General features: G+C 41.8%; 2 protein-coding genes across 2 annotated transcripts in view; one reads left to right on the top strand and one right to left on the bottom strand.

Annotated features, from left to right (window-relative positions):
• Positions 1–21,257, bottom strand: part of LOC138922397 (large ribosomal subunit protein uL15m-like) — a 79,113-nt gene extending 57,856 nt beyond the window's left edge. Inside the window, 1 exon segment of the mRNA XM_070259085.1 lies at positions 21,188–21,257. The gene's annotated coding sequence lies outside the window, so the exon portion shown is untranslated.
• Positions 1–26,208, top strand: part of LOC138915126 (large ribosomal subunit protein uL15m-like) — a 253,999-nt gene that overhangs the window by 94,443 nt on the left and 133,348 nt on the right.

A 26,208-nucleotide genomic window follows, 5' to 3' on the forward strand; every position in this document is an offset into this window, starting at 1 on the left:
ACCAGTACTTTTTGAAGGTAAGTGTCCTTTCCCATGACACTGGGGTCATGCTGACCCACTGTGTATGTACTCATCTATAACAAAGTATCTCCTTGAACCCTTGAAAGAATGTACCCCTGTCACACTTGATGTATGTCTGTTTGGAAATGGTATATAATGGTGCTGAAAAATCACTCTTCTTCACAGCACTTACGAAGGCTGCACTCCCAGGCTGCAGTCCTCAGCTTGGCTCGAATAAAACTCCCCGCTGTAGAATGATTATTGATTATTCGTGTCAACAGCTCGACCATCTAGGTTTGTGAAAGTACACTTTATGATGATTGCACAATGATAAAATCACTGACACATTTCTCAGAACGTATCCCCATTGTTAAGCAAGGCATGACTATAGTGGAATACTATGATGATTACATAGCTGTGTTAACGTGGAAAGATGTTTCCAATAGTCTGGTAATTTCTAAAACCAGTTAACAAGATGCACATATGATATTCTTTTATTCTCAAATATTTATGGAGAGCCTTGTGTATGCCAAGCACCAAGCAAGTGACTGGTAAACAAAAAGAGATCTGTTCCCTGCTTCTAAGGAGCTTACAAGCTTTGGAGGAGGATGAGGGGTGGGAGACAGGCCACATACATATCTTCCAACTGACTCCTGTTGGGATATTAAAGGGATATACGTTTTGAAAATACAGACCATTTATATGTGTCTGTGTGTCTATGTAATATCTGCAGCACCTCATCAGCATAGTCTACAAAGAGAACACACACACTCAGCCGTATGGACTAGGAAGTGGGTCAACAAGAGGATACTTGGAGCAACTGCCTTGTGATGAACTGAAGCACACAAATCTTCTACAAAAATGCTCTAGGGAGAATCTTAAGAAACGCAATGTAGTTATGGAAAGTCATCCACTGGAAGACAGATGCGAGACAGATCGCAGAACCACAGAAAAAGAATTGGAACAAAGAGCTTCCGCTGTTGACAATTCAAGACTAAGACTGACCAAGATCAGGTACAAGTTCTTGAACAAATAACTGTTCTTCTACAAGTCTACAGCTTTACCCTTCCCTACTATGTTGGGATCTAACAAATAATAATGAAGCCTCCAAGATAAGAAAGATCTCATAATTAGGGTCAGGCTCAAAGGATTCTGACATTCTATATTCATTTCATTTAAACATCTGCACTACAATCAGTAAACTTACGAGAGTCATTAATTACAAAGGGAAAATTTTTTTCTTTGGAGCACAGAAACATGTCAGACACCTCAACCAAGAGATCAAAAGTTAACATTCACCAGCGATAAGACCTATCTACATCACACATGTGCCAATATGATGCACTGAGAAGGGAACAACCTCACCACTGTGGTATTCTTGTCACAAATGCTTAACCCTCAATTTAATCATGAAAGAACACCAGATAAATCCAAACTGAGGGACATTCTGCAAAATAACTGACCGGTACTCTGGAAAAGTACCAAGGTCACGAAAGATAAAAAACTGTCACAAATTGGAAGACACCAAGGAGACACCATAACTAAATGCAGTGTGGGCTACTGGACTGGATCCTCGACCAGAAAAAAGACATCAGGGGTGAAACCCGAATAGAAGACTTTAGATTAACTCTATCAACTGCCTGGTTTCAATAACCGCACTATGGTTACATAAGAGGCTAACAAAGGGACGCTGGGTGTAAGGTATATACGAATTCTCCGGGCTATTTTTGCCATTTTTTTCTACTTCTAAAATTATTTCAAAGTAAAAAGTTTGTAAAAGTAACTTCAGACGAATGATAAAGAGATATGGGGGATCACTCAATAACTCTTACATAAAAATATGCTACCTCCTCGGGGCTGGCCCTGTGGCTGAGCGGTTAAGTTCGTGCGCTCCACTGCAGGTGGCCCAGTGTTTCGTTGCTTCGAATCCTGGGCGTGGACATGGCACTGCTCACCAAACCACGCTGAGGTGGTGTCCCACATGCCACAACTAGAAGGACCTACAACGAAGAATCTACAACTATGTCCTGGGGGGCTTTGGGGAGAAAAAGGAAAAAAAAAATATGCTACCTCCTCCAATAATTGTGCTAAAAAAAACCCAGTAATTGCAAATAAGGCGTAAACCAGAATAATCTGTAAGTATTCACTAAAAACCTGTGATTGGGATAATCTAGAGAGCCGACTAACTTTCCTAGGGCACTGAAGTCTCTCCAGATAAATAATCTACCTCATTTTCCCTATTAATCTTTTTTAATTCAATTCAACTTATATTTATTTAACATCTACTATGGGCATGGAACTGTGCTGGGGCCTGATCAGATTTTGATACATTAAGAACATTTCAGTACACAAAATGAGAAAGAAAAACAGAGAGTAACAAAACTGGAAGGAACTTTTCACTCCCATACAATCTAGCAATCAATACCGGCACCCTTTTTAGTGTGATTGCTGCTAGGAGCTCAAGTGCATCCCCTTCAGCATAAGCGGTTCTGACCTCTACAATTATCTCCAAAAATTATCCCTGAAGATGCCAAAATGACTCTAAAACATACTCCATTTCTAGTACTTTTTTTCCATCTAATCATTATGTTGTTGGTGCATTACAGTACACAACACAAAATTAAAGAACTTGATTCTCTGAACGTCAAGGAAGGGTCAAGCTGGTATAAACCCACAGACGTTTACTTACTATCCTCTTAGAAGAGGTCAAAGGCAACATCACAGAAGGCCGGGGTTCTCAAAGTGTGCCCTCAGAGTCAGCAGCTTTAACATCACCCAGGAACTTGTCAGAAATGCAAATTCTCAGTCCCAGTCCAGACCCGCTGATTCAGAGACCCAGCCCAGCATCTGCGTTTTCACAAGCCCCCCCAGCTGACTCTGATGCACCATCAGTTTGAGAACCACTGATGGAACAGCAGAAAGACTGGCCCCGTGAATCCGGAGGCCTGATTCCAATCCTTGCTCTGCCACTAACACCTCTACAATGCATTAGCCGCTCAGCTTCTGTGGGGCTCAGCCTCCTGATCAGTGAGGGAACTGCAATAGCTCACTACCACAGTCCTTACACCCTAATTTGATAACCATGAAAGCATTCATTTGTATAAGGCCTAAAAGTGAAAACACCACTGCAGTATTTCACCACGTATTTCTCTCTTTGATCCAAATGAAACAATTAAAATTTCTTCTTGGCATCCACCAGCCTCTGAATCAGACTTAACATATCTACAATAATTTCTTCTGATTTTAAATAAAATTGTGTTCACTACTTTGCTGTAGCAAAAGCCATATAAATGCTAATTTTACAGTTTCCTATTTAGTTCTCTATCAAGCCTATTTTGGAGCAATTCCTCATAATAACAAAAATTCCAAGAAACCCACCTACTACAGACTGAATTGTGCACCCCCCCCCCCACACACACACACAATTTTGATGCCGAAGCCCTAATCACCAATGTGATGGTATTTGGAAATGAGGTCTCTGAGAGGTACTTAGGTTTAGATGAGGTCAGAACGGTAGGGTCTCCAAGACGGGATCAGCGTCTTTAGAAGAAGACGAAGAGAGACCAGAGTTCTCTCTCCATCTCTGCCATGTGAAGACACAGCAAGAAGGTGGCTGTCTGTAAGCAAGGAAGAGCCCTCACCAGGAATCAGCACCTTGATCTTGGACTTAACCTCCAGAACTGGGAGAAGTAAATGACTGTTGTTTCAGCCACCTGGGGTTATGGTGTTTTCCTAGAGCAGCCCACAACGACCAACACACTCACTCAAAATACCCCTCTGCTGTGGGCATAGTTCAGAAGAACTGTGCTCCAACCTCGCATAAAGAATGTGTGTGATCAGACCACTGAAGTACTCAGCAACTATGAAAGAGAAAGAATTTTAAAACGTACAGATCTAGATGCTTCCATTACTAAGAAACACAGCTTAATTTCATCTCCTAGTCATGGATTTATAAACCGCGATTCTTCTCACAGCCTGTGGAAACTATGACAAAAACCTCTCAGAGGAGATGTGAGAAAGAGGGAGAGAGGAGAATCAAATAAGAAGAGTCCGTTTTATAAAGGTTAGAGAGTTCTCTTCGAACACAAACCTAGGTAGCACGAATGTGGGCAGAAATGTCCCATCAATCAAGTGAATACCCACTAATCCTTGAGACCTAACTCAAATGCTGTATCCTGCAAGCTCGCGCCACTCCTTCCCGGGCAGTCAGACATAAATCACTCTGTGCTCCCCTTTCTCCATTTCAGCACTGAGCAAAAGGCACTATACTTGCTTATGGATCTGTCTCTTCCACCAGACCTTGGAATCATCTAGGGCAGCGTGTTACTCTCTCCAGCACCTAGAATGGTGACTGGCATGAAGCAGTTTGCTCAAGTGGAGCCACTCTGCTTTGCTGAATACAAGAGGAACTCTCTGTGCTATCTCACAGCTTTTCTGCAAATCTGAGATTATTCCAAAATACACAGGTTTTTTAAAAAAGGCACCAGGAGCCAGTGTATTATCAGTAATAATCACACCTGCCTTACATGTCACGCAAGAAGACACCAGCTACTAGAGAGCCTTGCCTCAGTGTTTTTCAGACGTGCCAGCAGGAGTCAGTAACCTTACATGTAGCAAACTTGAAAAACAATGAGTAACAAACACTTGAGACGCTAATCCTGACCTTAACTTTGGTCAAACTGTTTAACTTTAGTCTCAGTTTGTGAAAAGGGACTAGTATTTCCGACCCTACACGGCTGCCGTGCTACATGAAGTCTACAGAGTATACATCAAATGAGCTCTCCTAACGATGTTCTAATCAATACGTGTTAGTGACCTTCCCCAGGCAGTGTTGCATCTGGACTAACGCTTCACCGCAAACCAGGTGCGTACTGTAACTAGTTCCACCGGCACGGACTGTAAAGTCCCGACACAATCACCATTCGGGCTATGATTACCTAGAAAATAATCCTACATATGTGTCCACCGATGCCAACCCTGCCAAGATGTCCTAGTCCAGAACCCCCCAACCCAATAAACAGGCTATTCAAAACTCAACGCAACCGCAGGGGTCAGCAGCTCCTGGCACCCACCTCCCCCCGACTAAGCTCCAGAAAGCGGGCACGCACACTCAGGCCGTGCTCGCCCACTAGGAAGAGGTGGGTATCTCCAGGGACGATCCCGCTGCTGCCAACAGCGACGTGCGGCAGCCTGGGGTCTCCCGCTAGTTGCTGAGAGCAGCTGGACCCTGAGTGGCCAGGACCGTCCACTTCCAGGCGTGGTGCTCTCGGGCACCAGCATCCTCAACCGAAGGAGGCGCGGGTGGCAGCAGCGCATCGGTGCGCTGGGGAAAACAGGGAGTGGGCGGGCAGCCACGGACACCACCGCCCGGACTAGAAACCCACACCGGGCAGCTCCCCGCCTGGGCGCCCGCGTTCCAGTCGGAGAAGCCAGGCGGTCGGAAGCGCCCCGACTGCGTGCAGGGCTGCGTGGGGCGCCCGGGGAGCCGCTCCCGAGCCGACAGCCCGGGCCCGCGGGGAAACGGAGGCCCGCCGGGTCCCCGGGAGCCCGGCTCGCGGAGCGAGCAGGTGACGGCGGGGGCAGGGCGGCTGCGACGCAGCGCAGGCGGCGGGCGGGTGTCGGGCGAGTCGGGGCGGCGCCGGGAGGGACCGGCGAGCGGGGGAGGGGCGGAGGCGGGGGGAGGAGGGAGGAGGAAGAGCCTAGGGCCCTGGCGGGACTCCCGGCGCCCAGCTGCCCGGCCCGAGCCCTCAAGCCACCGCCCCCAGGCCCCGCGCAGACGCTGGACGGTCCCCGCCTCCAAACCTCCCCCCAGGCCCGGCCAGAGAATAACTTACCCGTTTGCCGACGGAATCGCTCCTGCTGGCCCCTCTGACGGACTCCTCCGGCTCGTCGTCTTCCGGAGATGAAACCGGAAGTCCCACCCCTCCCCAAGAGGAAAACGGAAAGCCGAAGGAGTCAATCTAAGGAAGGGGAGACGCAAACATGAAGATATTCAAAGAGATAGTCAAAAAGAAATGATATACTAAAAAACTGTTTTCATAGTTAATAGTATTACAGGTACAAAATTAGGTTCTGTCTCATCTACCATTAAAATAGTTTTAAAAGCAGTTATTTAAACAATAGACTGAAACATACATTTAATAGGCATAGAACATGAATGGATCATTTTAAAACAGAGAGATGTAAATTTTTAAAAATTAGATAAAGAAGTTTGGCCAAAATAGTTCATCAAAAACTGCCAAAAGCAGATTATGAGAGTTTCCATCCATTAAATGAGAAAATACCAAAAATCTAATGCTAATGGTTAGAAGGTGCAGTAAGCTGGACAGCACTCACAAGTGTCAAATGGGTCAGACTTTCTGAAAAGCAATTCAGTTGTATCTAAGAACAACTTTAAAACCTCATCATTCACTTTGAAACCCAGTATGTCTACTTCTAGGGGCCTGTCCTAAGAAAATAATACGAAAAGGTTGCAATGATGTATACAAAAAGATGTCCACCACAGGGTCATATATAAAAGTAAAAAACTGAACAACCAACGTAACAAGCATTAAAAAATGGTCATATAAACCAACATATGCATGCATACGAAGTATTATACTGCCATAAAAATATCTACCAAGAATATCTAATGACAAAGAAAAACACTTCTCACATGATTTTAACCAAAAGCAGATTTTAAAATATTATGCATAGCACATTCAGTTGTGTAATACCCCCCCAAAAAATCAAAATATTAAAGTGGATATGGGTAATTTTTTTTCAGATTCATTAGAATTTATTAATTCCTCTCAATTTCCTACAACGAGCATATAATGCCTTGACAACAAAATTTAGAACTATTTTTAAAGAGGTTTGGGGGCTGGCCCGGTGGTGCAGCAGTTAACTGTGCACGTTCTGCTTTGGCGGCCCAGGGTTTGCCAGTTTGGATCATGGGTGCAAATATGGCACCGCTTGGCAAAAGCCATGCTGTGGTAGGTGTCCCACATATAAAGTGGAGGAAGATGGGCACAGATGTTAGCTCAGGGCCAGTCTTCCTCAGCACAAAGAGGAGGATTGGCAGCAGATGTTAGCTCAGGGCTGATCTTCCTCAATTTGGAAAAAAAAAAAAAAGAGGTTTGGTTTTTTTTTCTTTCACTTCATATACTTCTGGTACAAAATACTAAGCTTCTAACAAACCAAACCTTTCACAAATAACAGCTACGAAGTCTGGATAAAATACTAAAAAAATAACTATGCGATGGCTCTGGAGACTAAACAAAAGCTGGAAGTTTTTAGTGTGGAGTCAAGGCCCAAAGCAAGCAAATGGCAAAAGGTAATCCAGCACGCCTCCCCTTTTGGGAGGCTTTACCCAGAGGATATCCAGGGTCGGAGACCACTGACGAAAGACAGGCAGCTAAATCACAAGGGAAAAACCAGTTGTACTTCTGGATCAGCGGGAAAGTGTCCGAATGCAATGATAGCCACAGAAGAGTAAGAAGTAAATACCATAAAGGAGAGAGCTAAAGGAACACCTGAATCTATGAATAAACCCAGAAAACATAAACCATGTATGAACAAGAGTGAAAGCAGATTGCAATTAAACACCAGGAATGAGATAGGAGTGGCTGACTACTGCAGACATGACAGATAACGATGTGGTCGTAGTCAAGTCATCCGCCTGCTAAAATGAAAACACCAACAATATTTAAAGCAACACAACAAAATCCAGAGACCACACAACATAAAATTCAAAATGACCAAAATTACTTGAGTTAGGAAGAGTCAGAAAACCGTGTCCAAATCTCAAGCAAAAAGATGTATGGCAAACATGATGGTCAAAATGATGGAATTATTTTAAAAGAACCATACAGTAGCTGTTACAACAATATTAAGTGAAGTAAAGAAAATATGTTTGAAACAAATGGAAAAAAAAATAATAAATTTCAGCAAAGAAATAAACATTATTCTTTAAAAAGCCACATGTTAATGTCAGAAACAAAAGATAAAATATTTAGAATAAAAAAAGGGGCTTAATAACAAAATGGAAATGACAAAGTAAAGAATCAGTGAGTTTGAGGACAGATCAACAGCAATCATCTAACAAAAAGAATCTAAGGAAAAAGACAGAATTAAAAAAAAAAGTAAAGAGGGGCCAGCCTGGTGGTGTAGGGGTTAAGTTCACGGACTCTGCTTCAGCGGCTCAGGGTTCATGAGTTCAGACCCCGCATGAGGACTTACAACACCATCATCAAGCCATGCTGTGGCAGCATCCCACATACACAATAGAGAAAGAATGGCACAGACATTAGCTCAGGGCCACTCTTCCTCAGAAAAATAAATAAAAAATAAATTTAAAAAAGAAAAGAGACTCTCAGGGTCCTATCTGAGGACTACAAAAGGTCTAATGTATAACTAATTAGCTAGAGTCCCAGAGGAAAAGAGAGAGAGAGAAAGAAAACGGAGCAGAAGACACTTCTGAAGAAACAACGGCTTACTCAGGAATATCCAGCTTTGGCAAAATAAAGAAGTCAGTGAACCTTCTCAGCAGATACAAGTATAAAACTGCATAGGACTGTCAAAAGCAACAATTTTATGATTCTGAAAACCATATTCAGGCAACGAGTGGAAAATGCACTTTATCCAAAGCCCTAGGTAAGAGGCTGAGAAAGGAGCACTTGCCTGGGAGACTACCATCCCCGCGACTTGGTGAGAGAGCATGCTAGCTCTACCAACACATGACTGGCACAAAAAGAGGAGCTATGAGCTAAGGTGGTGGAGGGAGGAAGCTATTTGGAGCAGGCAGCAAACCTCTATCGCTCTGTCAGCCAGAAGGGACCAAAGTTGGTGGGAAGCAACCAAAGAAATCTCACAACATTGGTCCACAGAGGTATGAGCCCAGTCTGGGCAACTGTCAGACTAGCAAGAAACTCAGCAAGGAGATCCTATAAATGAAAGGCCAATAAAAGGACCAGATGAAGTTCCCCACACATGCCTGGTTGACTAAGCAAAGCAACTTCGAGGGAACGTGGTAGACAGTAAAAGCCCCAGAACAGAGGCTTGGTAACTAGGTAAACTTTGAATGTGCCCCCTGTACACCCACAAACAGAAAGACAGATGGCAAAGATCATAATGGGCTCAAGGTGTTTGACTACAAATTCTGCCCAAATCATTGTGTGACCATTAATTCTTACATTTACAGGGGAAACACCCAGAGAGTAAAGCAAAATACAAGTAAGCAAGCATTTAAAAACTGAACATAAACATCAGTGTCTGTACACCACAGGGAGATAAAATTCTATGCTTTTAAGACCATGCAAGTTAAGGGAAAAAAAGACATTCTAGAAAAGTGCATCAAAATCCAAACTTTCCACATCACACTATACAAAATGTCTTATTTTCAACAACAACAAAGAAAGAAATCATAAGCTGTGTTTATAAGAAAATATAAACTATGGTCCAGATTCAGGAAGAGAAAAACGTCAATGGAAAATTGGCCCAGATGTCAATGTAGCAGAGAAAGTCTTCAAGTATCTCCTGTAAAGAGGTTCTAAGAACTCTTTCAAATTTTCAAAAATTTTTTAAAAATATAATAACAGTGATTCCACAAATAGGGAATGCGAATAAGGAAATGAGAATGATAAAAACAACCAAACAAATGCTAGAGATGAAAAGCACTATAAGAGAAATGAAAAAATTATTACATGGGAAAACAGCAGATTTGAGAAGGCAGAGGAAAGAATCAGTCAAATTAAAGATAGAATGATATTAATTATCGACTCAGAAGATTGGAAATGAAAGAAAACTTTAAGGAAAATGAAAAGAGCTTCAGAGACCTATGGGACAATTTGAAGTATTTCAACAAATGTGCAGTAAGAATCCCAATAACAGAGAAAAGAGGGAAAGGGGTAGAAGAAATATTTTAAAACGTAATAGCTGAAAACTTTCTAAATTTGATGAAATACATTGATCTACAGATACAAGAAGCTTAACAAACATGAATAAGTACAAACACGAAGAGAGTCACACCTACAAACATCATAGTCAAATTACTAAAAAGAAAAAGACAATAAGAAAATCTGGAAAGCAATCAAATCCACCACATACAAGGAACAGCTACATGTTCAACAGGTGACTTTGCATCACACTGAGGAGAAAAAAATACAAATAAGAGCTGACTTAGAAGAAATAACAGAGGCCGAAAGCCAGAATAATAATACAGTCAAAGTGCTGAAAGAAAAACCATCAATAAAGAATCACATATCCAGCAAAACTATACTTTAATAATGAAGGGGCAGTAAAGACATTCCCAGATAAATAGAAGATGACAGAATTCATGTCAACACAGAATAAGGCAGTAAAGGAGGAACAGACAAAGAAAACACAGGAGACGCAGAATAATAAAGAGCAAAATAGTATAAATCCAACCAACTACATTACATTAAATGTTAATAAACACTACAGTTAAAAAGAATTATCAGATTGTATTAAAAGATCAAAACTATGTGCTAAGCATAAAAGACACAATTAACATTCAGAGACAAAAATATTCAAAATATAAAACCTGGAAATGATACTCTCATGCAATCTGTAACCACAGGACAGCCACAGTGGGTAGATGAATGCCAGATCTAAGAACAGATTTTAGGAAGAAGACTTACTAAAAGTGAAGAGGAACAAAGAAGTGAAGGCATAAATACCGGATAAATACAAGTAAAACTACTTCCATTCTCGTTTACATAGAAAATCCTCAGGATGCAAAATACACACATACACACACACACGCCCACACTAGAACAATTAAATGAATTTAGGAAATTCAAAGGATAATAAACAAAAATCAACTGCACTTTTAAATATTAACAGCATGCGATTTGATTTAAAATTGTGCAAAAATAAATTTAACCAAAAAATGTGCAAGGCCTATGCACTAAAGACTAGAGAACACGACTGAGAGAAATTAAAGAAGACTCGATGGCAGTTTCTTAAAAAGTTAAACACAGAGTCATCACATTACCCCAGTCATTTCCCTCCTAGGTAATTACCCAAGAGAAATGAAAACACGTGTTCACACAAAGACTCAGACAACAGCACATACGACAAGATATAGCAAATTAATTTACAGTGACAGAAAACAGGTCACGGGTTCCCTGTGGCAGGCAGGAAGAGGTGGTGGGCTGCAAAGAGGCATGGGGATACTTAAGGGGGTAAGAGAAATGTTCTTTTATCTTGATTCTGTAGATGGCTTCAGAGGTGTATAGAACTGTCAAAACCCATCAAATTGTGCACTTTATATAGATGCTGTTTATTGTATGTAAACTATTCTGCAATAAAGTTTTTGAGCAAAAAAATAAACAAAAGAATAAGTGAGTGAATGAACAAGGGTTTTAAAGCAAATAAGCATTATACACCTGTTGAAAAGGAAAGAATAAAATTTAAATGGTGAGGAAACTCTGTAAACAAGTTACACTTTTTAAAAAATCTCTAGTTTTGTTTCTTCTAATTTGTCTGTTTTAAGTCTTAAATCTGTCTTGAGCATAAGGGGATAAAACCTTAACAGGTTATACTATAAAAACCAGTCATAGAAACAAATCATTTAACTATGGCTATATAAGGAAAATGACCTCATATCTCATAGATTGTTTTTCGATCTGTAGAAATAATTCAGTTTTACTGCTGAAAGCAGTACCAGCTATCAGATGGAAAACAAGTCAATTTTATCGTCTGATTCATCTTGAACACATCACGTCTGCGTAGCCCACAGAATCACAAAATGTAAAGCTATTACAGCACTACAGTAGAAAAAGCGTCACTCCCTAACAGACTCAAGAGTATAGTCTACACTTGCCATCTCCCTGTCCAAAACAATGCTGGTGGAAACAGACTCCTCCTGAACAAGAATTGTCACAATAAGTAATTGCACTATGAAACTGAATGACTGCGTTTTTATTACCATTTTCATACAGAATTTTTACATACTTAAAATTCTGACCAGAAAGGTTAGATTAGAATCACCTGGGCCAATTTGGAAATGCTAAAAGATATGTATGGACACACACAAAAACACACACTTACACACTCTCTCTCTCAGTCACACACAGACATGTTTGTTAGTATATATATTTGTTTTTAAAAGGTAAAGATAACAGTAACATTAATAACAACAGATAGTACCTCTCTCTATCTAAATATAGAAACATATCGCAAATGTATAATACTGTCCTAGTTTTGCTTTACTGCCAAATAAACAAAGCAATTAATTCAGAGGGTGTCACTGATTCCTAAACTCATCATTCATGAACTTGATTATTAACGAAATTAATAATGAATAAATAAAACTGATATACCTAATTTCTTCAAAATTGATCACAATAAAAAACGCCTGCTTTGATACTATAATTGAAGTAAGTTATATAAGAACAAATGGATAATATAAGCCTTGTCTATTAATTCTTAAAACATAAACCATTTAAAAGCATTCCTGAAATCAGACAAAACAGTTAGACCACATCAGGAGAGCAACGAAAACAAAATGACCTGAATCGTGATGCAGGGAAACACGAACACCTCAGCTATCAAAAACTCACCAAGGCAGCAACATCACCCACCAAGCCTTAGCTAAAAGTAAGAAACCTGCCCAAAAGGGCTTGGAGCGGCAAAACATATTTGAAGAGATGATGTTTGAATTTAGGTACTGGGATTGAAGGTGAGTCTCTAAGTTCCTTCCTCAGATCCATCACCCCTTCCTGATACTTACTGATAAACCTGATTCATTGGCTTCTTATCGATGGCAAATAATGGAGAGCAATTGTGCTACTCTAGACAAGATCACTGATAGCAGTGAAACGGGAAAAGGGAAGAAAAACTAGAAAAAGCAGACAGAAAAAATTAAAAGTAATCAGGGAACATTCAGATATTTAAAAACACCCTTCTCTGGGTCAAAATGCCCAGAGGACATGATTTCTTAGAGCCCAACATGACAACGCACAAAATAATAATCCTAAGTCACTGAGACAATATTAAATCAGGTTATGGAGAGGTTCCAAAAGTTGAAAACTAGGAAATTAATTTTTTCAAAGGTTCTCACGAAAATGATTAAATTTAAAAAAAAAAAAACAAAAAACAAGAACATCATGAGACATAAGTCCCCAATGATTCAGGTCCATCCACCAAGCCATCTAAGCAGTTATGGCTGGTGGGCAAGGCCTGCGCGTGCTCCATGGCTGTGCTCTGCTGTCCTCAGGCCTCAGGCTTGCTGCCTCCTCCAAGAACCAGACTGCCAACCCTGACACTGGATTAGCCCTCTGCCTGCACATTCCCATCTGCCCCCACCACAGTTCTTACTACTCTGCGTTACAACTGGCATGTGACCTTCTTGAGCAGAAGAAATAAACTCTTTCACTAGCATCCCAGAACCCAGCACAGTACTCAGCATATAGTAGGATTTCAGTAAATACGATTTTTTTAAACTTATTAAAAAAAACTTAAGCTATGCTCTATCTGCAAAGCATATTTTGATAATAACAACAGACACCCAAAATATGCCACAAGAGCATAAAGTAAGAAGTTCCTGTTGACTGCTAAGATTAGAAAGTCTTCACAGAATGGACAGAGTTCCAACCACACATTCAAGCTCAGGATGAATTTAACCAAATGGCTAAAAAAAGTACAATGGTCCCCCCCTTACCTGTGGTTTCACTTTCTGCAATTTCACTTACTTATAGTCAGCAGAGGTCTAAAAATATTCGATGGAAAATTCCAGAAATAAACAATACACAAATTTTAAATTTCTCGCCATTCTAGGTAGCGTGATGAAATCTTGTGCCATCTAGCTCCCTCTCACCGGGGCCGTGAATCATCCCTTTCTCCACCGGATCCACGATACCCGCCTGTCAGTCACTCAGTAGCCCTCTTGGTTATCAGAGCGCCTGTCAAGGTATCACAGTGCTGGTGTTCAAGTCACCCGTATTTTATTTAATAATTTCCCCAACGTGTAAGAGCAGTCGTGCTGGAAATCTGGATATGCCAAACAGAAGTTATTGCTGTTACTCTCTTACTTTGCCCAATTTCTAAGTTTATCACAGCAGTGTACATGTCGGAAAAAACGTATATGCAGGCTTCAGTACTATGCAGTTTCAAGCACCCACTGGGAGTCTTAGAACGTATCCCCCCCACATAAGGGGGGACTACTGTATTTCGGGAGACAGGGATACTATAAGCACAAGTAAAAGAAAACGAGAGCAACTGGGTAACACATAGGTTTTCAAAAATGGCAGCAGTGAAAGGTAAGGCTGGAAAGACAGGCAGGGCTGCAGAGGAGCCAAGAGGGGTTAACATAATGGAACTTAACAAAATGGAGGTTAACATTACGGAGCTTCACACAATGGCATGCTCCAAAGGTCACACGGACACTTAGTCCTCCAGAGTGACTCCCTCTCCGCAACGTCCAGCAGTTTCATTGCATGTAGAATACATTTTGCAAGTAAGAGACAAAAGAAAGACAACAACTTTGCTATATGATTCCTCATGTCAACACTGTTTTACCCTGGACCAAATCAGAGAGTTGATACCATAAAAAATACTTCAAAACACTACGTGATGTTACGAGGAAACTACTGGCAAAACTTACTTTCGGGTGGTGATTATTATCCAAACCACACGTGATAAAATACTACTCATCATAAGAAGTGGTACTCTTATAATACAACTGCTATGCAATTTTTTTAAATTCTTCAATTTTGAAATCAAGTTGAAAGTATTGTGTCAAAAGACAGTGAAACAACTATCATTAATCTTCAAAACTGACAAACAAAAAAGACATATAAACAAGTGCCAGGATAATAAAAATGGCAGTGTTCATTTTTTAGAAGAAAAAAATAAATTGTACTAAAATTATTAAGCTAACAAAGCAACAGAAAAATATGAGCAGAAAAATGACAGTTATCTGCAAAATTCATAAATGCGTCTTTTGTATAACCATAATGATCATATTTTATGCTGTCATTTTGCATTTAATTGCTCACCCTGGTACTTTTCTTCATAGAAGCCATCGATATCCCACAGAGCCAGATGCTGAATTGCAAAAACATACTGTGACCATGGACTTATAAGAAAGTTACTTTGCTGAGCTGTGGTGTATGACAAGTTAATTTTTGTAATTACACTTCTTCCAACAATATATGAAGCTACTGCCTATGATTAGCCTATATTATTCAAAAGAGGCAAGAAAGTATTCTCTATAAAATACTAATCAGATTTTTTAAAGACTTCAGCTGATGTGAGAAAGTTAACTTTTCAAAAAGCTTTTCTATAAGACGGCCAAAAGTAAAAATCACCACCTCAGCTGAAATATATAAGCAGATTAATATGTTAAGGCATGACTATGTTTTCTGAATGTTATTAATACATAACGCCAAGTTATTTCAAGCCTTTAGGAAACGTCACATGCTAACCTTGGTCTTTTGATCATTACTTTTAGTTCTGCTATATTATGCTAAACATAGTATTCAAAGGATAAATCCATTAACCGTCATTTAGAAAGAAATGGCTATTGCACAATAATCTATCCGCAGGGCGTAAATTGTTTTAAATTTAAAATATTTGCAATGACGGTCACTGTCACATACTCAATAGTAATAAAACAGTAGGACATCATACATTGCTAAAACACAGGCTATTCCCTATAATATAGTATCTTTGTGCACATACTACAAAATTTGGCAGCTATTATGTTTTGTTTTATTCATTAAAAGAGAGCAAATGACATTTCCCTTTTAATAAACTTCCCCCATGTTGAAGCCAAAAGAGTTATTTAAAGATTAATGTTAATTATCAGGACAAAACAACCTGAGCCAAGTTTTCCAAATGCCTAGGTCAAATCTGCTCACTGGAGGAGGATATTTAAAAAATAACTATGTAATATATTTTTTTTTAAAAACTCTATCACTTAGAGACTTAAAATTTAATAGAAGTTATGTTTTAATTACATAATACTAACAAAATGGATATGTTCACTGCATTATACAAAAGGAACGTAAGATACTAAAATGCTCTAGATAAATCTGAAGTTTTCCTCAGGATTTTAATAAATATATAATGACCGATTTTTTTAATGTGTAACGTCGTTCCCACGTCATTTCCTAATCTAAAGGGGTTTGTGTTTGTGAAGGTGTCAACTCAATGTATATTCAAGACTTAATAAAAAGTCCTAGAATTTTGAGAATCTTGGAAATCTTTTATTTCAAATCCCTCGTGTGTTTTTTTCCTAACTTGGACTGCAATTTGAGATATGCTATTTCACGGTTCCACGTCTGCTTAGAGATCACCAACTCAGACACTGATCGTACAACAGGAGAAACATAAAGCACACAGAGCTGAAACACAATCACCAATAAAGCAAATACCTGGCCTTTCGGGTCCTCTTTGTTCTGACCCCTGCTATTTAAAAGGGAATGATAAACTCTGCAGACGTCATCGGGCATATACTAAGAAGGAACATGCTCAAATCCCAGCTATTTGTATTTTTCTTTCCCCTGCCCAGCCTCGATCTTCCTCCCTGGTCTACTTCATTCATTCTGCGTGCTCTCCAGCCACCTCAAATGGTCCAGGGACTCATTGCCTTTATTTCCAGTCTCTACCTTACTTCTAATCTCAGCATCTCTTCCTGGATGACCTACAGATATCAAACACTCAATACAACCAAAAACAAATTCATCTTGCTCTCCTCTCCCAAACCTGCTTCCATGGAGCTAGTCTGCCAGCTCTCTACACAAAGATCAGTGCTCTAAACTATTCTTAGTTCCTCCCTCTCTCACCTCCTCCTTCACTGGCCCTTAATCCTGTCCTTTCCACATCAAAAATGTCTCTCCACTCTATCCTCTGTACTCTACTTCTACTGCCTTATGTGGAACGTCATCAACTCCAGCCTCTCGCGTGCCTCAGTGGCTCCAGGGAGAGAGCCTCCTCTAATGGGGCCTCCACAGAAAAGCCTCAGTTACTGAAGCGAGCTTCTCACACAGCCCCTGAGGACAGTATTCAGTGTCTGAATAGCTGTGCGAAAGGGAATGGTACCTATTAAGGAAAAGGGACAACACCAGAGGGTGGGAGATCTGACAGCTTTGACGGTTTCAACTTGACCATAGGAAAAAGTACCAAGTAAAGCACACAGCCTTCAATTCAAAGCCCTTGACAAACTAAACCTTGTCCTCTTTCGGCGCTTCTCCCTCTTTTAGGCCCTGCTAAGACCCACATTAGGCTGCTGACTGGTTCTCAACCAGGTGTGCCTTCCAACAAGCTGCCCTCTTTGCCTAAAAAGCCCTCTCCTCCTACATCCGCACAGAAAACTCCCATGGGTCTTCCACGTTGCTGTGATATTTTCTGTGACTTCTCCAGGCCAAGCTAATTACTCCGCCGTGCACCTCTGGCACTGACAAATGTTCTGTTACAGCCAGTATCTTGGGACTGACTGCTGGGGTTACTGAAGATTACAAGGACAAGAAGTGGGATGGTTTACTTTTTGTGCCTAGCACAAAGACTTTTCAAAAACTTCATTAATTTTAAATGAAGTGAATTTGTTGGAACATAAAGCATTTTGGGAATTTAAATAAACGGAAAATAATCATTTTCTTTAAACTTAAAATGTTTGACAAGAAATGAAAAAGGTAACAAATTAGTTCTGGAAAAATGCAAACTAATTCCTATACTCCCATTCTGAATCAATCTTACAAATGGGACTAAAAAGAAGGAAGGAAGCGCCTGTCTGGTTTTTCAAGTAAGAGAAGGCAAAACCAATATGGCAGCAAGGTAAGGTTCTGCCTGCTCCACAGAACCCATGGTACAGAATCCATGTTTCCGACCTCTTGTTGTGCAGAACTCTCACGTTGCATGTATTAAGGCTGGATTTAAAGACTGTAGAGTAGTCTTAATAATCTGTGCAGAGACAGCATTTTATAGTTTCTAAGCCACGCTCACACACATTATCTCATCAACTACTCAAAGACACATCATTTCTCCACTTGGAGAGGAAGAAACTAAGGCCATTTTCCTACAACTAATACATAGAGGCTGGAATATGAACCCCCAAGAATTCTAACACTAACTACATTGCCTCCCTAACAACCACATTTTAAAGATGTCCAATACAGGCCTCAGAACACTAACCCAGGACACATACATGATGCATGCCAGGGCCAAACCACTCACCTAGCGTTCTTCTGAAGTTCACAATAAAAAACAGAATGAATGAACATTAATAAAATGGTTCACTTTTGGAGCCGTCCCAGTGGTGTAATGGTTAGTTCATACACTCTGCTCCAGCAGCCAGGGGTTCGCAGGTTCCAATCCTGGGCACGGATCTAGCACCACTTGTCAAGCCACACTTTCGCAGTATCCTACATAAAATAGAGGAAGATGGGCTCAGACGTTAGGTCAGTTGACAATCCCAAAGTTATTAAGTGTACAAGCAAAAAGAGGAAGATTGGCAACAGACATTAGCTCAGGGCCAATCAACCTTACCAAAAAAAATATTTCACTTTGAAATAGACCTTAACGAATAACTTTGCTTTAAATTATAACACTACATATTATTACATTTTACACGTTACTACATATTCCATAGACTATGTAACATAACATAGTCACAGATTCTAGCAACTAGGACGTGGAATCTTTTGTATTGGGAGGGATAGGGCTAAGGAGGAGTTGCATTATTCTGCCAACCAAAATAAGCAAGATTACAATTGGATACTAATTAAAATCCAAATTTAATTTTGAAGTTTTGTGCCCCCTCTCCATGAAATGGGTCCATGAGGAATGGACAGAAACAACTCATATCCACTTGTCTAATTCTGACAGGACATCAGATAAAATAACAAGAGTGCTACTTTAAAAGACTCTGCCCAATTACCCAGTAAAATGAAGGATTTATCACATTCATTGAACTTGGAACTATTCCTTCTTATACAACTAAGTTTGACTGCTCTGACTTTTATTTTCAGAGACTGTTTTTCCCTTCTCCACTCAGGTTCACTACATTGATTTAAAATGCAGAGGGCAAAACTCAAAGACAATGACTAACTCATTTTGATTGTCAACTTGTAAGCTAGTGAACATTAGTAAACATATTAGATACTAAAAATACAGTAGTAAAACTTATAGCTCTTTACCACTTAAAAAGCATTCTTATTATCTCATTTGACGCTAGCATCACTGTGAGGTATAGTTACAGAAATATTACTCAAATTTTTCAATAACACTCAGAGAAGAGAGGTGATGTTGACAATCCCAAAGTTATTAAGTGTACAGCTGCCTCGGCCCATGAGGACAGTATTCACACTGTCTGAATAGCTGTGGGAAAAAGAATAGTACCTATTAAGGATAGAGGGGGAAAACCTAAATTCAGTAAAAACATTATAACATTTCCCCAAACTACACTATTCAATTATTTTAGATATGATCATTAGAAAAAAAAATGAAGAAAATGTATAATTACACATTTCTACTCAGTAAGAGAAATCTGAATTAATTAGAATTTTAAATTGAAAATATTAAAACAAAAATCAATACTCCTACACTAGAAAAAATGAAAATTAGAAATCTCATACCACACTGGAAAAGTTTATACCATTTCTTCAATTTCATTTTTCTATTAATGTGTGTAAACTCTGTAGAACTAGCCAAAGTAATTAAATAAAATAGACATAATATCCAAAAATCATGAAAGTTTATACATTTTGGTAAACTTTTAAAAGTTAAAATTTATCTTTCCTAATTGAAAACTGGGTTAAAAATCTATCACAAATATACAAGTACAAAATTGCAGTGAAAGTTCCATCTTTGGTATATTCACATGAACAAACAAAATAATTATCACCTCTTTGAACGGAAGTTACAGACTTTTTCAGGTCAAAATTCTGTTAAAATATAACTATTTGAAGTGTTCAAAAATTTGCATTAATGTTAATATGGCAACATTTTAATGTGGACAATAACAGAAAAACGTCATTCCCTCCACAGAATTCTGCCTCTAGAAGTACATTTAACAAAGTTGGAGGAAACAGGATGCTTGTTGATAGTGACAGGCTTATTTCAAAACCCAATTATATCTGTTCATTCCCTTTTGCTAATTAAAGCAAAAGGCATCAAAATCTCTCCTAACGATGTTCTAATCAATACGTGTTAGTGACCTTCCCCAGGCAGTGCTGCATCTGGACTAACGCTTCACCGCAAACCAGGTGCATACTGTAACTAGTTCCACCGGCACGGACTGTAAAGTCCCGACACAATCACCATTCGGGCTATGATTACCTAGAAAATAATCCTACATATGTGTCCACAGATGCCAACCCTGCCAAGATGTCCTAGTCCAGAACCCCCCAACCCAATAAACAGGCTATTCAAAACTCAACGCAACCGCAGGGGTCAGCAGCTCCTGGCACCCACCTCCCCCCGACTAAGCTCCAGAAAGCGGGCACGCACACTCAGGCCGTGCTCGCCCACTAGGAAGAGGTGGGTATCTCCAGGGACGATCCCGCTGCTGCCAGCAGCGACGTGCGGCAGCCTGGGGTCTCCCGCTAGTTGCTGAGAGCAGCTGGACCCTGAGTGGCCAGGACCGTCCACTTCCAGGCGTGGTGCTCTCGGGCACCAGCATCCTCAACCGAAGGAGGCGAGGGTGGCAGCAGCGCATCGGTGCGCTGGGGAAAACAGGGAGTGGGCGGGCAGCCACGGACACCACCGCCCGGACTAGAAACCCCCCCCCACCGGGCAGCTCCCCGCCTGGGCGCCCGCGTTCCAGTCGGAGAAGCCAGGCGGTCGGAAGCGCCCCGACTGCGTGCAGGGCTGCGTGGGGCGCCCGGGGCGCCGCTTCCGCGCCGAGAGCCCGGGCCCGCGGGGAAACGGAGGCCCGCCGGGTCCCCGGGAGCCCGGCTCGCGGAGCGAGCAGGTGACGGCGGGGGCAGGGCGGCTGCGACGCCGCGCGGGCGGCGGGCGGGTGTCGGGCGAGTCTGGGCGGCGTCGGGAGGGACCGGCGAGCGGGGGAGGGGCTGAGGCGGGGGGAGGAGGGAGGAGGAAGAGCGAAGGGCCCTGGCGGGACTCCCGGCGCCCAGCTGCCCGGCCCGAGCCCTCAAGCCACCGCCCCCAGGCCCCGCGCAGACGCTGGACGGTCCCCGCCTCCAAACCTCCCCCCCCCCGGCCCGGTCAGAGAATAACTTACCCGTTTGCCGACGCAATCGCTCCTGCTGGCCCCTCTGACGGACTCCTCCGGCTCGTCGTCTTCCGGTGATGAAACCGGAAGTCCCACCCCTCCCCAAGAGGAAAACGGAAAGCCGAAGGAGTCAATCTAAGGAAGGGGAGACGCGCGTCAGGCTGAGAGCCTGGCGGCGTCTGACCGGGAAGGCCACCTGGCACTTCCAGCGGCTCCCCGAGCGGGTAACCCCCGGGCGATCCCGCCTCCTCCCTCTCCATCCCTCCTCACTCCACCCCTTCGCTCGCCCGCCCGCGGTAAAGAACCCCGAGGGCGGTGCGGGAGAAACGGACGCGCCCGGGCCGGGCGGGAGCCGGAGGCCTGCGGGCCGGGCGGCCGGCCTCCGCCTCCACCGGCCCAAGCGATGCCCGGCGCCTCTGAGGCCTCCTCTAACGGAGCGAGGTTTTCCTGCTGTGCCAGGCGCGTGCGCACCTCCGGGTTAGGAGAACAGCCTCTGGATGCTCCTAGCAGGGGTCCTCAGAGTCGCAGACCCTAGGAAGCCACGAGCCGAATTCGGATTCTAACGGGTTCTAATGAAAAATGCAGGAGGATCGGGGTCCAGTTCTCAGAAGAGGGGGCTGGGCTGCGCTGGGCTGGGCTGGTGTCTGGCTAACACAGAGGCTGAGGGAGGGATGCGCTGGAATGAACATGTGGAGCGAGAAGAAGCCCAGACCAGGTTCTTTGTGTGTCTGTGGCCGACTGCCTTCCTCCAGCTGCAAGTGCAGAGAACGTGTGTCACCACAGGGCTCTTGCACTGTCCAGCACACACTCACGCAAGGTTTATTTTTATGAATACAACGTAAAACCAAGAACATTCCCAGTCCTCGTTATCTTCCATAAGAGCATCTACCAAATCTAACTGACAGTCCAAACCTGGACAGTCCCAAACCTGACATGTTGCCCTCCTTCAATACGATGACGTCCCCTCCTGATCATGTCACTATATACTCCCAATAAGTATACTGGGTGGTCATCTTTATCCATGTGCATATGCTTCTTTGGTAAAATTTTTTAAAGCAAATACTTAAATTTCTCTATCCCCAACCTCTTTGTCTTCTTATTACTAGTTAATTGGTCTTCTGGCTAATCACTGGGCGGATTTCTGTCATCCCTCTGAATGTAATCTATCCGGAAAATACTTCCTATCTGGCTCCCAAACCACAGCAAGACCCAGGTAGCCACATGGCTTGGGTTTGGGTAGAAAACGTGGACCCATCAATGAGAGCTGGGGAGACCCATCATGACCCGGGGAGGCAGAAAACCACGGCTCTGGACTCAGGCATCCCAGGGTTGGAATCTCCTAGATTCAATGACCTCATTCGTCCTCCTCCTCTCCTCACCTGGTGGCAGCTGAATAATTGACCAAGACACTGCAGGTCTCAGAGATTCAGCAGGAATGCAGATCAGCAAATACATCTTCTTATTTAGTGACTTGGTAAAACTGATGTTCCCTTGCTCAGAAATGGTTATATTTTACAACCAACTTTTGTTAATTGACTACTATGAACACCCTTGTTAAAATATAAATTGGCGTCAGAAACCTCGTGTACAGTTAGTCCTTGGGACCTCTGCCAAATACATCAGGTAGGTCCACGGAATCCGAAAACCTCACAAGATTCAACCAAATCTGGCGAGCATGGACTGTGCTTAAATAGTGACGAGTACCAAACACCTGCGAATATTTAACCAAGAGGACTTGATGTTGTCCAGCACCAGAGAAGAAGTGGCTCCTTATGGATGCCTCAGCGAGGCTGATGCCACAGGTGGGTCCCGTTTCTGTGACAAGAGGCAGGGTAAGCTGGCCCCATGATCCAGCCGTTTTAGACATGACGCAGCAAGCTTTAAAACTGACATTTCAAGCACCCACAAAGAGATGGAATGTGTGGCACTTTGTTTTTATTTGGAATCATAAGAGAAACATTTTTAATAAACCCTTAACTTCTTCTCCATTAATGCTATTTAAATAGTGAATTCATAAAGACTGAAGTGATTTGTTTACTTATACTTAGCTGTAGAAAACTTACGTGCTTTTGTTTATTTGTTTACACCATCAAATCCAATCAAGCCAAACAAGATGGTCGACTGAAATGACTGATGAATGCAACCTGAGCTGACAGCTTCAAATTTGGGATGTGTTACTGATGTCAGGTTGATCAGTTCTCTGTCTAAAATTGATGCTATTTAAAGCTTTGAACAATTTAGATGTAGTCACTGAGTAAAATCCCAACGGGGTGAGAGAATTCCATCAGGGCTGATTCTGCTGTGGTGAATTTCCATGTGCGCAGGTGTCAGAGGGAGAGTGGCCTCTCCCGATGGGGTAGTGAGACAGAACAGGATGCAGGAGGGGCGGTGGGCTGGCGTCACTCACAGCAAAGGTAAAGAGGCTTAGAATAAAGATAGACGCATCTTCTCACAAGGAATCCCAAATGGCATAAGAGTGTGAATATTGGTCATTTCTGTTTCAAAACTTTTCAAGAAAGGAAAAAGTGAAGGGGAGGCAAGAAGTGAATATGTATCACGCTTCAATAACTCATCTGAAAATGAACCCCCAGGGAAATCATGGTAGCCGGTGGGGTAGACCAATGTTTTTATTAACAATATAAAAGGAATGTGTGGTGAAAGCAACGGTGACATAAGTACTGACAGTCAGTGGATGAATGATTATGTGTCCTGAGCACCTCAGGACACAGCAAACTAGAGCAATTCCACCAATCAAATGGCAAGAGAAGTCTAATCGAAGAACCATCCTTGTGCTGGAAGGGCAGAATGAGTCCAGTCCGGGGACTACTGGGGCCAGACTTGGGGAAATCAAGTTGTTGAAGGTAGCTGTGACTTTAGAGAGGTGTGCAACAGAGACATTAAGCCATTTCCAGTGTCTCTACCTTTAAAATAGTTTATTACTGGTCCAAATGTCCAAAGACGTATTAAAGAGGGAAAATATTGTTTACTGGACAGAAATTCTCTGGATATTTAGATTCTATTCCTGTCCAGGGATGTGAGAGAGGGGATATGTCAGCAGCTCAGATGTAAGCTGGAAGGTTCCCGTCGTTGTTAATGCAGCTTAGCCGTCTCTAGGAAAAAGGCAGCAAATAATTGGGATCCTTCTATGTAGTTCCACCTAACAAAAGAAGAAATAAAGAGAAACTGTTATTTCCATTCAAATAATGGAGGAAAAGTAGTGTACAATTTAAACAGGAAGATTTGATGACATAAATTCAATCTAAAATATGCAGCATGTCGGAAGGTTACTGATGTGGACACCCTGTGGTTTGCACACTGAGAGATCAGCCCCCTCAAGAACCTGCTCACTGTTGATTTTCTCCTTCTGCGCGTGCTCTCCATCGTCCACAGTGCCCAGCGGGAGCATCATCACACTCTTTTGGATAACATCCTGGAATATATTGGCAATTGGTGTGGTTGATCCATCCCGGATCATATCTGGTTCTGTTCCAAACACTGAAACACAGGAAAAGAAGGCATTGAATAAATTAATGAGAAGACTACCCCCAGTGATCTCCGCAAATGTCGTGTTCACTTTATCTTTCTTTCTTTTTTTTTTTTTTTCCCACCATGAAATTTGGTGGCTGGGATAAGTAAGCGTCTTGATATCATGCAATTTATATTCTAAAATAGTCAATAGAGTCAAGAAGAAAACTGTGGTTGCCTTATTTACTATTATCTACTTTCAAAAAATATTTTTAAATAATATTTTAAAGTAACGTTAGACTTACAGAAAAGTTGCAAAAGTAGTACAGAGAGAGTTCTCATATATTCCTTACTCTGCTTTCCCTAATGTTAACATCTTACATAACTATTGTACAATTATCAAGAATAGGAAATTAACATTGGATAATATTATTAACTAGACTCAGCCTTTATTTGAATTTCACTCTTTCCCTTCTGCTGTACCAGGATCCAATGCAGAATCCCACACGGCATTTTGTCATTGCTCCTTAGTCTCCTCTTGTCTGTGACTGTTTCTCAGTCTTCCCTTGTCTTTCATGACCTTGACCCTGCTGAAGAGTACTGATCAGTTGTTTTGTAAAATGTCCCTCAGTTTGGGTTTATCTGACGTTTTTTCACGATTGGAAGAGGTCATGTGTTTTTGGCCAGAGTACCACAGAAGATGTACCTACCTACTTTTATGGTTGCTTCACGAATTAAGTATTAGAAACACTAATATTAAATATTAGGAACACATTTCTTTGGTGTTTTGTGTTTCTTTTGTAACCAACATATGAATAAATCGCTGTACTCAACTTTCACCTGAATGTTGCAGTGTTTGTACTCAACTTTCAAGGTATCCCAGGAAACAGTTTTAATGGATATCCTGGGGTCTAGAAAGAGATGAGTTGAAACCTTCTAGGCTATAGGGAAAGTTGCCAGAGATGGAGTGGGAATGAAAAATAAATGAAGACACAAAAGAGAACATGCCGTGTCTTCTGGATCCACAGAGCAAGGCGTGAATGTGAATAAAGATGATGTACACTCGTGCATTGCTTAACGACAGGATACATTCTGAGACATGCATCGTTAGGTGATTTAATTGTTAGATGGTTTAATTGTTGTGTACTCACACAAACCTAGGTGGTATAGCCTACCACACGCCTAGGTGATATGGTGCTAATCTTATGGGACCACTGTCATACATGCAGTCCGTTGTTGACGAAAAACTCATTATGTGGCAGACGACTGTCCTTTGTTGGCAGGACTGGTTTAGCACACAGACAGACAAAAAGGTGCCTTATGCATTCCTGCATTTTCCTGTATTTCATGTCTTTACTGTTGAATTTGACATTTCAATCACACATCTCTCTTCAGCTGGCATTCCATTTAACTTCCTAACTCTTCTTCCTCTTTTCTTCACCCCCAAATTTTACTGGTAAAATACTGCTACAATTGAGGGCAGTGGGGATGATTGTGTAGAGAAGTATGGCTCTCGGTGTTGGACTTGTCCTCTAATTTTTGACGTCTGTGTCCCTTGTACTCAT

The sequence above is a fragment of the Equus caballus genome, unplaced genomic scaffold, assembly GCF_041296265.1.
Source record: "Equus caballus isolate H_3958 breed thoroughbred unplaced genomic scaffold, TB-T2T haplotype2-0000791, whole genome shotgun sequence".
Classification (NCBI taxonomy): Eukaryota; Metazoa; Chordata; class Mammalia; order Perissodactyla; family Equidae; genus Equus; species Equus caballus.